We start from the raw sequence: 15,436 nt of genomic DNA, 5'->3' as shown, positions 1-15,436 counted from the left end.
GAAGGTATAGGCCTGTATATCTGGCGGGTGGTTGTTTCTGTCTACAAATATTTGCTTTGACTTTTGATGATAAGCTGCTTGTTTTTATTGATCTCATACATTGAGTAGCAGAGTGTGCACATATGTGAATGGTAAATGGAGTGCACTTATATAGCTCTTTTATCCGAATCGCTTTACACTCATTCACCCATTCACACACACATTCATACTGGTGGCCGAGGCTACCAGGGCACACTGGTGCCACCTGCCACCATTGGGAATTCATTCAGACACCGATGAATGCAGCATCGGGAGACATTTGGGGTTCAGTATCTTGCTCAAGGATACTTCGACATGTAGCTGCCATGGTCGGGGATCGAACCACCAACCTTCCATCACTGGGCGAACGCTCTACCAACTGAGCCCCTTGTAACTACTTTTTGACTGTATACTTTTTGGTGCAGAAGTTGGCAGTATACACTGCCTTAGTGTTCCAGCTAACCTCAGCTTGCGTGGCCTGGTCTTGTTTGGATTCAGTGCAGTGGTGACGTGCTTAGACAAAATGAGGAGGCAGGTGTCAGCAACATACCCTAAAGTGTCTTGAAGGTCTTCAGCATCATCAGATTCCCTTTATACCAAAAAACTGCATTAGTGTTAAAATTACTGCCAAAATGTTTTCTGCTTGCACTTGCATGAAAAGCCTCTCTGAATCTCAGTCCAAGACCATCCCTGGTGGATACCCTAATTTTGACACGGAGGTTGTTGCAGGTTCAGGGGGTGTGTATAAACTTAAGTCCTGATCTCTGAAGCCTAGCAGCATTTCAAAACTATTTTTATTAGTCCAAGGGGGAAAAGATGAATGGTTAAACAAACAAACACGTTGAAAGCAAGTTGCTAGTTGGGCCACATTTGTTATAACTTTATTTGTATGTTTAAACCAAAAGTGAGTGGGCCTGTAAGGTTGCTGATAATCAGACAAACAGTTTGAGTTAGAGTTCTACTGTTTTCCTTTGGTTTCTCTTTCAAATGAATGACTAACCTTGTTTTTCAACCTGTATGAGTGACTGGCTGCTTCTTGCTCAGTTGGACTTGCTTTTAGTGTTGCTGCTGCTTTCTGAGATCTCAGAACATGAAATAAGTGCTTTCAGTCTCAGCCAGTGGAAGTTTAGTCCCAGCCAGTGGACTCACTTTGGTTTTGGTAAGGATCCTGGCTGCAGTGCTTTTACCTATTGATGTGTGATCAGTTTCTTATAAAAGGCACAAAATTGTCCCAATAGATAAAAGCTCTGTTTTTTTTTTTTTTTTGCTTTTTTATCCTACAAGTAATATTCTCTATTCCTATTTAACTTTAAAACAGTTTGTGCTGTTGTCAACAGTTGAGTAGTGTGTTATCTGCGTAACAGCAGAAATTGATTCTGCTTGTAATGTAAAGCCATTTTCTCATGTGGACACCAGACAATGTCCAGACCCAATTCTCTGGACATTGTCTGGAGTTGCCCTTTCACACATGCACCACACAACAGAATACTGTCAGATGTTTTTTTATCTACTGGAAATACTTTGTTTGGTTTAGGTAAGGGGTGGAACTTTGGTAGAGTATGCAGGCGGAAGGATGCAAAAAAAAAAAACTGTGCATAGCCAGTTCTTAATTTGGTCAAATGCAACTTTGTTTAACAGTTTTGGCTACGGCCCTGACTGACAGACTTTCTTAAATCATCTGTTTGTAAAAATTACCCTGCTTATTTCCCCCTCTGATGTTTGTATTCGTCCAGTTTGCACCAGGACCATTAAACCTCATCAATACACCCAGTCGCTCTCTGTGAATTCTCTGGACAATTCACTTAGACTTTTACAATGGGGCTGGCAGAGCAAAGTCAGTTAAATTTCTAGTCCAACTGATTCAGCCATTTGTGTTTTAGCATACAACTCCTCCGGTTCATGTCCAAATAAGTTCAGGGTTGCAGTGCATGTTTGAAAGGGACTTTAGATAGAGGCAGCATATATGGACAGAAAAAAATGGGACCAAGCACAGAACCCTGGGGTACACCACAATAATTATATCTCACCATCTTTGCTTTGTCTTTGAAAGCGGCAGTAGGGCATCTTCTTCTGATAGCGTCTTTGTTTGATCTCTCAAAGGGGCAGTGGGACATCTTTCTTTTGTAGAATCTTTAGCTCCTCATGGAGGACGGATGTGATCAATGCTTCAATCCTCTTATCAGGAGAATTGTGTCTGTTAGTCTGCTTTACAAGCCTGCAGTTAATGGTGTGTGTGCGTGTCGAGGGGGGAAGGTTGATGGGAGAGATGAGAGGTGAGAAATGGTGGGGTGAGGGGTGGAGGATAAGAGATGGAGGAGGGAGAGGCGAGAGAGCAGGATGGATGAAAACAGGAAAGGAGGCAGAGGTGACAGAGAGAGAAAGAGATAGAATGAGAGAAGATGGATAGATGAGAAGGGGGGAGAGGGTATACAGGAGAGAAAGAATAGGAAGTGTTGGGGGGGTAGGAAGAAAGAGGGAAAGAAAAAAGATAAATGGAGGACAGGTGGGGCGCAGAATGACTTGCACACGACTCCCAGCCCTGAGAAAGAAAAAGAGGAGAAGGAGAAAGGAGAGACAGAGAGAATAGCTTTTCCCCACCGTTCTGCCCGCAAGCTCTTCATTAACTATTCATTACCAACTCTGCACATCCTCCCTATCTATCTATCTATCTATCTATCTATCTATCTATCTATCTATCTATCTATCTATCTATCTATCTATCTATCTATCCTTTTTTCTCTGTATCACCCTCTTTTTCCAGACATACAACTATCACACACACACACACACACACACACACACTCACACACAAATAAGACTGTGTGTGTGTGTGTGTGTGTGTGTGTGTGTGTGTGTGTGTGTGTGTGTAGCTTTTTGTGTGTGTGTTTGAAAAGAACCTGATTTCTGTTGAATCTGAAGGGTGTATTTATACTTAAATAGATCTCACTGCAGCCAATAGAACAATGCACAACACCAGCGTTGAGAGACAAGGTCAAGTCAGTGTGTGTGTGTGTGTGTGTGTGTGTGTGTTTGTGTGCATGTGTGTGGTTGTGGTTGTGAGTATATGTGTGTCAGTGTATGTGTTTATGTGACTACAAAATAACAAAAAGGGGAGGAAGGGAATGATTTATTGACAATCACTCTTGCAACCACGCACATACATCCACACAGAATGATTTTCTTTATCAAATGTGGATGTGACAGGAACACACACACACACACACACACACACACACACACACACACTGCCAAGTATTCTCTGCTTGCAACACACACACTTATATACATGGAGGGTTGCCCTGGGCTTGGTGTTGCTGCTGTGCAGAGGTTAGCTGGGTGATACTGCATGAGGGCCTGTTGTGACTGCTATCATTCAACAACCAACGCTCATCTCTCTCTCTTTTTCTTTCTTTCTTTCACCCTTTCCCTCCCTCTCACACATGCTCTCTCACGCTCGCTCCTACACTTTCTCAGTCTTTTTTCCCCTTTATTTCTGCCTTACATCCTCTCTCTCTCTCTGTCTCTCTCTCTCTATCTCCTGCTCCCTCCCTGGTTTCCATGGTGACAGCTGTGCGCTGCAGAAATCACACTGATCGGAGAATGAGATAGAAGGAGCTCCTCTCTTTTATACATGAACACACACGCTGGCACGCTTGCACACGAATACACACACTAGACACATACAACAGAACATAAAACATACAGTGTGTTTGCAGATTCATCCAAAACGACATGCATCGCTTTCCTCTCAACTTGTCTTTGTACATTTTATGAATGTACTCTGTTTCTTCGCTCGCCAGCTTGTCAGCTGACTCACAGCACACACACACACACACACACACACACACACACACACACACGTTCTGCCCATGTGTGCAGGCATGTTGCTGACCATGTGCCTTACCTGCCTGCGAACACACCTAATTGGTTTGGCTTCCATATCACTCTCTGTTATTGGATCATGCTTAGCAGGAAATCAGATCAATTTTGTTGATGCCTGCTTTGCTGGTCAGAGAGAGAGAGAGAGAGAGAGAGGGAGAGAGAGAGGAGGGAGGGAGCATCAGCTGACCTTGAAAGAAGGACCTCTTGATGGACGGCTGATGGGAGCGCTGGTCACGTGTGATTGGCTAGTGGAGCAGGCTGGTCACAGGCTATTGGCCAGACAATGCTGTCCATTTGAGGCTCCCCTACCACCCACCCCAAACCACCACCCCCACCCCTCTGTGCTCTCACTGAGGAATTCTCTCATCACTCAGTGATACAGAAGGCTTGGATCAGCAACTTACAGTACACACACACACATACACACACACACACACACACACACACACACACACACACACACACACACACACACACACACACACACGCATTCAATACACATTTGCACACACAGACAATCACGCGTATCCATCAGTGCAGACAATAAAATGCTCGTATGCACATCTGTGCAGCACACATGTTCACATGAAGGCACTCTCTCACACACACCTATACACGTTCATACACATTGACAGTGCTGTGGAAAATCTGTGTGTAAATTGCAGCTGCAGAATTAGACTTGTTATGGCTTGCTTGGTGCCTGTGGTGTGTGGGATGTGTGAATCTACTCTAATTGTGTTGGTGCACATGCATTTCACAGTCTCTCCCTCTCTCTCTCTCTCACTCTCTCTTTTTATGCAAACATAAATTGTTGTGCAGGCTTTGCTTTTTTAATGTCTGCAGTAGTACGAATATTTCCTGATCAAACTGAACCTCAACTTCAACATATTTACAAATTAAGTCAATTTAACATCTATTTCTGTTTCATCCACTATATTTTTTATGTGCTTGTTAGCAAGCAGTGCTGCCAGAAATAAGTATTTTTTTTGCAAGACCTTAGAAGAGGTTTTGACGGGCCCCACAGGATTTATAGGCTTACTTGGATGTTCTCCAGTTTATTTACTAATAATTTTACAGGTACAAAATAAAGAGGGTGGTAAAAAAAGGCTTCGCATTGGGATTTTACAACCATTCAAAGGTTGACGTCATGTACTAGCAATATTTTACAGTATGGAGATTTGACAGTCTGTTAAAGTGTTGAACTCATCTGTGGTAAATTATTTAAAGGAAACCTACGTTGTATTACGCTCCTTTTCAGTTTCATTCTTGTATTTTGGGTTTCTACACGTACATGTTTAAATGTTTTAATTTAAAAAATATATATATTTTCTGTCTGTCTGAATATACGTGTATTCACCCTTACATTAACGTCAGTGACTGTGGGTCATCCCCAATTACGCTGTCATTGCAGCCAGTGAATTAATGTAGTGGCACTGTAGCAGCACTTTTATGGATATATGTAGTATAGTTGTATCATCAGAACATTACAGAAGTCCTGATGGCTCATTTAAAGGCACAGTTTCTGAAAACAGGCTGTGTATTTCTCTGTGGTTGAAGCATTTTGATGCTTTTGCCGTATTTACAGAACTTAGACTTGCTTTATAAACATAAAGACATGGATATCTACAAATTGATAAATGGATCATTCAGCCCCTGATCTGTCAGTGGTTGCTTTGCACTGGTCTGTTTTTAAAGATTGACATCTTTTAATGAAAACATTTTACAGGCCAACCTGTTTATCAGTTTTCTTGATTATTCAGTGCCGATAGGACGTTTTGAAAATTGCTGTTATTGGTAGAGCTGGGCTATAATAGTAGGTGATGGCTGCGCCGCGTCCACCAGTCACACGGGGACATTCATCATTGTGTTCAAGGAGGCTCTGTAATGCGTATCTAAGAAAGTAAATGTTTACATAAAAGTTAACTTCATATAAGACAGTTTAATTTGTAAATCATTGATCGTGATAAGGTTGTTCATCATAGTAGTATTAATGCATTAAGTGGCTCTGCCAAAAGCATACTGTCTTTTTTTTTTTTTAGCTAGAAAGCATGGTCTTTATAATGCGACTGTAAGTTCAAGCCTAGCACGACTATGGGCCATATATGATCAATTGAGGGCTGAAAAGATCTGTGTGCATGTTATTAAATGCCTGATTATAATCTAAACCAGTGGTTCTAAACCTTTTTTCAGTGATGTACCCCCTGTGAAATATTTTTTCAGCCAAGTTCCCCCTAACCAGGGCAAAGCATTTTTGGTTGAAAAAAAAAAAAAGTATAATTATGTATACTTTTAATTATAATATTTACCAGCTATCGACTTTTTACTGCCTCAAATTATCATTATTATTATTATTAATATTATATTGGTCCTTAAAAATCGGTCAACGTCTTTTTCCATATATTTATTAAAGTAGGAGTGTCTCAGATGTTTATAAGGTGCTGTGTTTTATGCATGTCCACAGTCACCTTTTTGCCCTGCAGTGGGATCCCTGGGCTGTCTTACATGTGTATCCTGTAATTAATGCAGTGAAAATGAGGCAAGATGGAAATATCAATGGAATTACTTATTTAAAACATCATCATTCCAACATCCTAATGTACCCTATAGGTGCTAATGTGATTCTGGCATAGAGAGAGTGGTTTTAAGACTTAATGGAGAAGCCTTCACAGTAAATTCCTCCTCCTCAGCATTTGTGACTTGGTTTTGGACCATCCAGCAGCAACAGTATGCAGTGTGCAGAAAGGTTCTTTATATGTTTTACAGCTTTTTATATCTTTGAGTAACTGAAAGAGCCAACCGTTAATGATAAATCCATATCATTAATTTATAAATTAATCACATCTAAACTAAGGGCAGTGAAGATCTGACTGTCACTTTTTACATGTCAATATAATAACAATTCAATAAACATACATACACATTAAAGCTGCAAAGATTCATTTTTTAGTTTCCAGACAGAACAAGACATTTGAGGACGTGATCTTGGGCTTTGTGGAACACTGGAGTAATTTTTCAAATAATAGATTATTCGAGAAATCAATCAAAATATTGACACTGAAAATAATTGTTTATCTGCAGCCCTAATACACACCCAGAAACATACATTATTGCTCATTTCATTGGGATCATTTTGAAAGGAAAACTCATAAGGGTGTGTGAATATTTAAAGTGACTTGAAGTGTTACGTCAGATTTTTAAAATGAGTTCAAATTGGAGTGGGAATGTGTAGCGATTCAATCAATCCGACACCGTCACACTCGTGAAATGTGGGCGTCACATCCATGAAGGGTAATTTTCTTCTGGTTTTCAGCTAACATTCCCAGGCTGACAAAAACTTCCATGTTGCCTGAGGAGAGCGTCCCAGAGAGGGATGTGCTCATTGGTAACCAGGCTCACCACTCACAGCTGCTTCAGGCCGACTTTTACCACTCATTTCCACTCTTACAGCCTCACAGTCACCTCAGACTCACCAGGTGATGAGTCTCATCTGGATGGCTGTAAAGTGAAGCTACGGTAGTAATATCCATCTTTAAAATATAGTGTTATCTTACTTAAAACAAGAAAGAAAGAAAAATGTGTCAGTGGGGTAAAATGATTCCACTTATTCCAATGCAAATTAAGGATTTCCTTGAAAACTAGTTGAATTATTTGCCTTATTCTGCAAATTTGTTTCGAGAGAGCGATTTCGCCTTAGAAACAAATAGGATTATTACATCCAGCTGGCAAAGTGTTTTTAAGAACAAGTAATGTGTGGCAAGTCTTGCATCAAAGGACAAATCCCCTTGAATCCCCATTCTGGTTGATCTAATTAGCTTCATGGTAGAATGTGGATGACATTATTACATGTCAGGGCAGGTAAATGGAGTGTAATTTGATTTATGATTATGATGTCACTGGTCATTTTGCTATATATATCTCTCATTTCCTTCCTGTTGGTATATGTCCGAGGAAGACCTGTTGGTCATAATGTCACTAATAAGATTAAAGGGAGCTCTGATCCCAGTGTGCAGGTACTCCTGGTATTACAATAGAGTTTAATAGCAGGAAATAGCTACCTAAAACATGCATGGTAAATGTCAGGTTTTCCCGCACTGACATTGAACATACAGGATTAAATATATTGCAAAGAAAACAGACTTAATGGTTTTCTCTTGCTGTCTTGCATCTGTAAAATCTGTGGCTCTGACCCTTTATCCTAGAACTAATGTTTATACTAATTTACTTTGCCAGTTACCTTTCATTAGGAAACCTAATTGCTGCCTTGATTATGTTCTCTGGCAACGTTTATTTCCAATCAAGGAAGTGTCATGATCTTGTACTGCACAGAAGTCATGGGGAGGTGGTTGGTGTTCACAGCACATGACTTTGACACCACAGACGGGGTCATCCTGACTGTTGTGTGAGGTTTAGGCTTCTAAAAAACGGTGGTTTCCATGTGAGAAAGATTGTGGTTTTGGTTAATTTTTAAAATCCCATCCCATTGGCTATCAGTCTGATGACAATATAGTTTCTGGGGGCAGGGGTTGATATTTGTGGGGTTCCAGTGTAGCCAGTGGATATCTAGAGCAGTGATTCTCAACCTTTTATCAGTGATGTACCCCCTGTGAAATATGTTTTCAGCCAAGTACCCCCTAACCAGGGCAAAGCATTTTGGTTAAACGAAAAAAAGACTTAAAAACAGAGCACTGTGCCATCAGTGTCTAATTTATTAAACTTTGGAATTGATAAACACATACAAAATTCAAACATTTGAAAAAAAAAAACTATTTAAAACATTTTAAATGTTAATAATCCATGACTAAATTTATTGCAAATATTTCTCATCACTAAAATGTAGTGATTGGTAAATGGACCTGCACTGATATAGCGCTTTTCTAGTCGCTTTGCGACCACTCAAAGAGCTTTACACTACAGATTGCGCTCATTCACCCGTTCACAGACATTCATACTGGTGGCAGAGGCTACCCTAAACGGTGCCACCTGCCACCATTGGGAATTCATTCACACACCGATGAAAGCAGCATCGGGAGCAATTTGGGGTTCAGTATCTTGCTCAAGGATACTTCGACATGTAGGCTGCCATTGGTGGTTCATGGATTGAACCACCAACCCTCCGATCACTGGGTGAACACTCTACCAACTGAGCCACAGCTGCCCATTCAAACTAATGTAGTAAAAACAGTGAGCATATAACCATTTAAAACTATAACTGCTACACTTCAACCACGACTCTATCTTTGAGTTGTCAAGTGATTGACAGGTGATGCCAGGTGGCATATGACAGGTTGGGTCAAACCATCCTGGTATGGGGGAGACTCTGGGTTTTTAGGATCATGAAATTGAATAGCCTACTGAATATAAAATTAATTTTATGAACTTATATTTATATTTCCCTAAAATATTTATTAAATAATTATTTTTAAATGATTTTTACATGGATGCTTCTTCTTAAATGTATATTTTAAAATCTCACGTACCCCCTGGAGTGCCTCACGTACCACCAGGGGTATGCGTACCCCCATTTGACAACCACTGATATAGATAATAAATATCTGGGCCAAGACTCTCCTTGCACCGGCCATAGTTTACGGTCCGATAAGCAACTTGGGGTTAGTGGAGTTGAGAGACGTCTACAAGTGATTTAAAAAAACATTTTTTTTTACAAATATACAAAAAGAAAAAGAATGTAGAACACAAATCTGCAATCAACAAAAGCCCGATCAAAAATCAATGGTTAAATACTTTTCAGACTAAAAACGTAAACCAGAACACTTCCGATACAGATTATGCATTCATATGCAGATATGTGTTTATAGAGATTATGTTGTAAATTCATCAACCATACAAGAAGAAAAATATATCATTACCAACCTTAAGAAATTTGCTTTCTATTAAATGGTAAATGTGTGGGTATCCTGCTCTTATTATGTCATCACTATCACTCTCTGTGTTTCCATGTAAACATAGTACAAGGAGTTTGGGTATTTGTGAATTGTCAAAAGGGACTGTAGTATTTCTGCAGTAGCCTATTAAAATACATCTCAACACTTCTTCACAGGATGTGCTGATGAAAACAGGCTCATGTTCTATATGTTCAAAGAGAATCTGAGGATGTTATGCCTTTAAGTGGGCATCTATAGAGCTAGGCCACACACTGGGAATAGCACTGAGAAAGAGAAACTGCTCCTGCAAATGTGATTGAATTGACTACTGGAGCTAGTTTGGAGGGATTGATTAATAGATTGACAGAAGGATTGGCTGTTCTTTAACGCTGGATGTATGGACAAACTGGCTGTCCTCTACTTCTCCTCCTGTGTGTCTTAACCTCCTACTCGTGTGTGTGTGTTTTGCCAAGCTCTAGAAAAATATTCCAATCTGTGGAGACCTAAATTTCATTTTAACACCTCACTCCCTTTCTCCCACACATATTTTAAATGAACTCACTGGTTTCTGACACACAAACTATCATTTCTGTCTGGTTTTTAACACCGGTCATGCTTCGTGTTTCTTGAAGCTGCAGTGAAATGATACAATATGTTCACTGTAGTTTGTGCAGAGTAGCTTTGTCGTGCAACACCTGGACTTATTTATTGTTACAGTCAATGATTGTTGTTTTTACTAATGATGCTGAACTGTTTTCTAAAATGGAAGCTGAATGAGTATCTTTGCTTTATGTTCTTTGCATGTATTTGACTCTAGTGTGTTATTTATGTCCTCTTACTATATTTTCTTTCTTTTGTTTGGTGGCATTTCTAGTTAATTTACTGTTGATTATTTCTAACGTATTTACTGACTGTGTGTAAGCACTTTGTAACTTGCTTTTGAAAACGGCAAATATAAACAGAGATTATTATTCTCAGAGGTATTTTGTCATTGTGAGTCTAAATGTCAAATCAGTACTGCTGGTACTGGCCTAAAGTCGCCCCTCCCAAAATTAAATCTCATCTCTTTTCCACATATGAAACTTTATTATTAGATTACAGTTCCCATGATTTCCTCTTAGTGTCCTGCAAAATAAATTCAGCAAAATGCTGGAGGAAAACAGCAAGGAGGCTGCTCATTTTCTTATGAAAAACTGTTTGTCATGACAAGAGAAAAGAGAGTTAAGTGGGGAGTTCTGACTTTATGCTTTTTTGCCAAAATAATAAAGGTTCCTGGTAACTCAGCCTTGTTTTAAATGTGAGTTACACACAGAATGTTTCCCATAATAACTTCTATCTAGCACTGTCCTGAAGCAGGTCCCAGAAAAGGCTCAGCCTGATAAATATGACCGATCATATTGATTTAATGCATAAAGTATGTGGTTTTATGTGTGTCTCCTCTAGCCTTAACCTGGTGTGGTACATTGCAGGAGTATAAGAGTTGGGTTATACTAAAAAAGAAATACTTCTTATGAGCTGTTGTCCAACCATATCAGGGGGCAAAAGTGTTTATAGCTGTTCCCACTGGAAGATGGGGTGAAAAGCCGGCCGGCTGTCACAGACAGGAGAGACTGGATTTTGTTTAATTAGGGTGTAATGGTGCACATTCTTAGAAAGTCTCTCCTGAAATACATTTGTAGTGTTGCATTCTGTGCCTCACATTAAAAAATGAAGACATAATTAGGGGTGGGCAATATGGTCACGATATATAACTTTATATCACAATCCTTGAACAATCCTTTCAAATATTACAGGTTTTAAGGTTGACAGGTTGCCTCTTCCTGCTCTGTATTTACAACTTCACTGTTCACTGTACAATTCACTGGATTCACCTGATCATGCAATTAGGGGTGTGCCATATCGTATCGTTCACAACAATACCGTTATGTATTTTTTATGAGTAAAAAAAATGCATATCATGATATTGGCAACATGTCTACTTCTTGACGTAGTGGCGTAAGGGTTTCCAATAATGACCTAGATCATGGCAGCTCGCCAGACTCTCATGTGCTGTGCTAACGTCACATTTCAAGCTACTGAAAGTATATCTACACTATTCATAATATAAAGTTATTTTGCATGTTTGCGAGTGTCAAAATAAGATGCTTTGAATAAAACATACTAGAACCCTTATTCTCCTTTACAATTATTCTTTGAAATCGGCAATGATAAGATCAGTGTATATGATAGAATAGTGGCATTAGAATGTGTGAGAGGCACCAAATTTGGGCTTTTATGAAAACTAATTATCCTGGTGGGGCCCCCGGACCCCCTAGATGGATATTTTTAATTATTTTCTAATACTCAAGAGACAAAAGTCATTTTTTTTGTATTTGGCCACTGTATAGACTTGCAATTTACACAACATTTTAGATTTATGATTGTTTTTTGTTTTTTATTTATTTATACAGACTAAAATATAATTTTCTATATATTTTTCAGTATTTTGTAATATCGTCAAGAATGTCGTTATCTCAAAAATACCCTTAAATATTGTGATAATCTTTTAGGGCCATATTGCCCACCCCTACATGCAATCATGGGATGTGCGAGAATAGCTACCACAGTAGAAATGGTATTGCTCAATACAGTCACACTTAGATTTAGGTACTGTTCACATTTGAACACAGGTCTCTCTCCTGGCATGTGAGATTGTGGGTCAGTCAGGTTTTTATATTGTTTAGATTTACCCTTATCTTTTAAATACAACCCTACGCAATTTTATATCAGCAACACTTAAACCACACAAAGGTAATACTTTTCAGCGTATCCCTTTTTATAATAACCAGAAGCTCAGAGTCCACAACCAAAAAAAGCACAAAAGCATCTGTCTTAATGAAAACTGTATGAAAGTCCTTCGGCGCCGCACAACGTACCTAAGGGGTGGATAGGAGGGCGTGGACAGGCTGGCTGTCACAACATGTGTGGAGGAGGAGGGGACAGAGACGCTGGCGTGACCATCAATGACAGTAAATGTTTCAGCATAATTTTTGTTGCAGTCATTCGACTAACGTGGTTTAAAAACAACCAGATGCGTAAATCGGTACTCAGCCAATCCAACCCTAGTTACACGGTATATACTGGCATATCGCCCGACCCTAGATATAGTTGTATAAGAAATAAATACAGAAAGCCAGAGAGTTCAAACCCTGGCTCCTGTCTCACCTACATGCTCAGGCCAAGCACATTGTTTGACCAGATCCCAACAAACCAAATGTGGGACAAAGATTATGCTGTGTGGGACAATGTGGGAAATCTTAACAATGCTGAGAGGTAACTTAAAACGTTAACTTTATCACTTCACATGGTTTTCCTTGCTGTGACAAACTGAAAAATAAGTTTTTCAACGTAGCGTCTCCACTGCCTTCACCCAGTTAAATCTGCTTTCCCTGTCTTTGTTGTGGCTACATTTCCTTTCCTTTGTGACAGTCACCATCATATACCGCCTAAATCTGCATAGCTTGTGACTCTGTGATGACTCACAATTTTCCCCATTGGGCATAGTGAAGCAAAAACGGTGACAAATAAACCTGCACTTGACCCACATGTGTGCAGTTTGATTGACATGTAACAGCCGCGATGACAGCCTTCCCTGCCTTCTTCACAGTCATTGGATAAAAGCCAGACTTTAGAAAAGCATCCTCCCTGTAGTGGTTTGACTTTTGAAAACTAGAGATAATCAAAATGCGGGACATCATCTCAAAATGTTGGCCACAGGACGAGGGATAAAAAGGGAAAAGTGGGAAACCTTGTTACCCAACCATTATAATGTGAAATGGGTCTGAAAGTCAAATTATCAGTTTTGGAGTTGCTGGTCGGCTGTTCGAAACCATTTCTGGAACTTTCTGGAACTGGCACACGATAAACTGTTCTTACTGTAGAAATTAATATTGAACAATGTCTTTTTTCCTAAGTAGCATTAATTGTTTTTTTTTGGCCAATGGGATGCAACACAAAAACATTGCAATATAAAGCTCTGTTTTTTTTCTGTGCTGTTTGGTATTAGACAGGTGGTGCAGAGGGTTTATCGGAGAGTTGGGTTGAGTCAAGGTTCAACAGGCGGTCCTGTATTGACGTAGGCATGTGGAGCCTCAAAAAAAGAGAAAGCTTTTTCTTGAAAATACCAAAATAGCAGGCAAATTATTCAAAAAAATATATGATGACAGTGACATTTAGGGCTATTCTTCAGCATAACTCATTACAAGCCAGGAGAGAGAGAAAGAGAGAGAGAGAGAGAGAGAGAGAGAGAGAGAGAGCATCTGGTGATGTTGAGATGATTTACTCTGGTGTGACGTGGAATTATACATCAAGAGTGTGTGTCGTGTCTGTGACAAGACTAAATCTCACAAAATGTGAGAACTGGATTTAAAGATGTGCTGCTTGTTCTGTTGTGAGTCTAAAAATCCTACTTAAATCCTACTTACATAACTGCAAGCTGTTTGGATGGTACTTCATGGAGGTTCTCTTTTTTACCTCCATTCTGACTTGCATTAATTGCATTATTCTGCAATGCATTAAGATTCATGTTTATATAGCTTTATATATTATATCTGAAAAGACACCATGGCGTGGGCCTCTGCAGATGGTATGTGATCTATGAGCATGCACAGGCATTTATGCTCAGTGCTATGTTCGTGTAGTATTCTCTAAAACAGAAATATGGTGTTCATTGTGTTATTATTAAAGTTACTGTCGCTAACCTCGAAGTTGAACTGATTGTCCACTTCTCAATGTTTAACAAAACGGGTCAGCCTTCCCAAATCCACCAGAATCTAAATTTAGGCTTTGACAGAGTGATCTCTCATGTTTCATTTCTCATGTTGCAAAAATGCTTCTTCTTTCCCGACAGTGATGTCTTTACATGAAGTTAGGGCCAATTGACTGTCACTGGGGATTATTTTTTGTTTTGGATTAATATCAGACATATTGGTTGAAATTCTAACCCGGAAACCTGTCTGACTGTCTGTCTGTCTCTGTCTGTCTGTCTGTCTGTCTGTCTGTCTGTCTCCCTTCCTCCTGATTAAATCCTTAAATATAAAAAAAAGTTATAAGGTTTTCACAGGATATACAACCTGCGGTGTTAAGTATATGGTGAAAATGTACAAGATTTATGAGATATACATAGACTTGCAATGTCTTGTTGAGGCTCAACATCCACATACAGTATCTACTGAGGAGTAAATGGAGGGATGCAGCAGTGCTGCGAGGAGCTGTGGCTCTATACAACAGTTGCCTCACAGTTGATCAAGCGTGTGCGATCACTTAAACACTGTGTGTATGTGTATGCAAGCCGACGGGTGTGTGTCAGGCCCACATTTGTGCTCATTGGCTGTGTGTGTGTGTGCGTGTGTGTGTGCATGTGTGTGTATAAATGGTACTAGATGCTGCTGAGTTGTCTCTTTGCTTTAGCTTCTGTGTGCTTGTGCTGCCTGCACTGGTGTCAGTGATGCAGTCTGTTGTAGTTTTTAAGGAGAGAAGAGAGAGAGAGGGAAACTCTCCTGAGACTGATGAAGCACATGCACGCTCACACACACACATACGCACGCACACACACGCACGCACATGCACACGCACGCACGCACGCACGCACGCACACACACACACACACACACACA

General features: G+C 39.8%; 1 protein-coding gene across 1 annotated transcript in view; it reads left to right on the top strand.

The window, feature by feature from the left end:
• nrg2b (neuregulin 2b) overlaps positions 1 to 15,436 on the top strand; it is a 71,414-nt gene that overhangs the window by 14,914 nt on the left and 41,064 nt on the right. The window lies entirely within an intron of this gene.

This window comes from Centropristis striata, chromosome 12 (assembly GCF_030273125.1).
Source record: "Centropristis striata isolate RG_2023a ecotype Rhode Island chromosome 12, C.striata_1.0, whole genome shotgun sequence".
Taxonomy (NCBI): domain Eukaryota; kingdom Metazoa; phylum Chordata; class Actinopteri; order Perciformes; family Serranidae; genus Centropristis; species Centropristis striata.
Note: the sequence above shows the minus strand (reverse complement) of the source record. Positions and strands in the feature narration are given on the sequence as shown.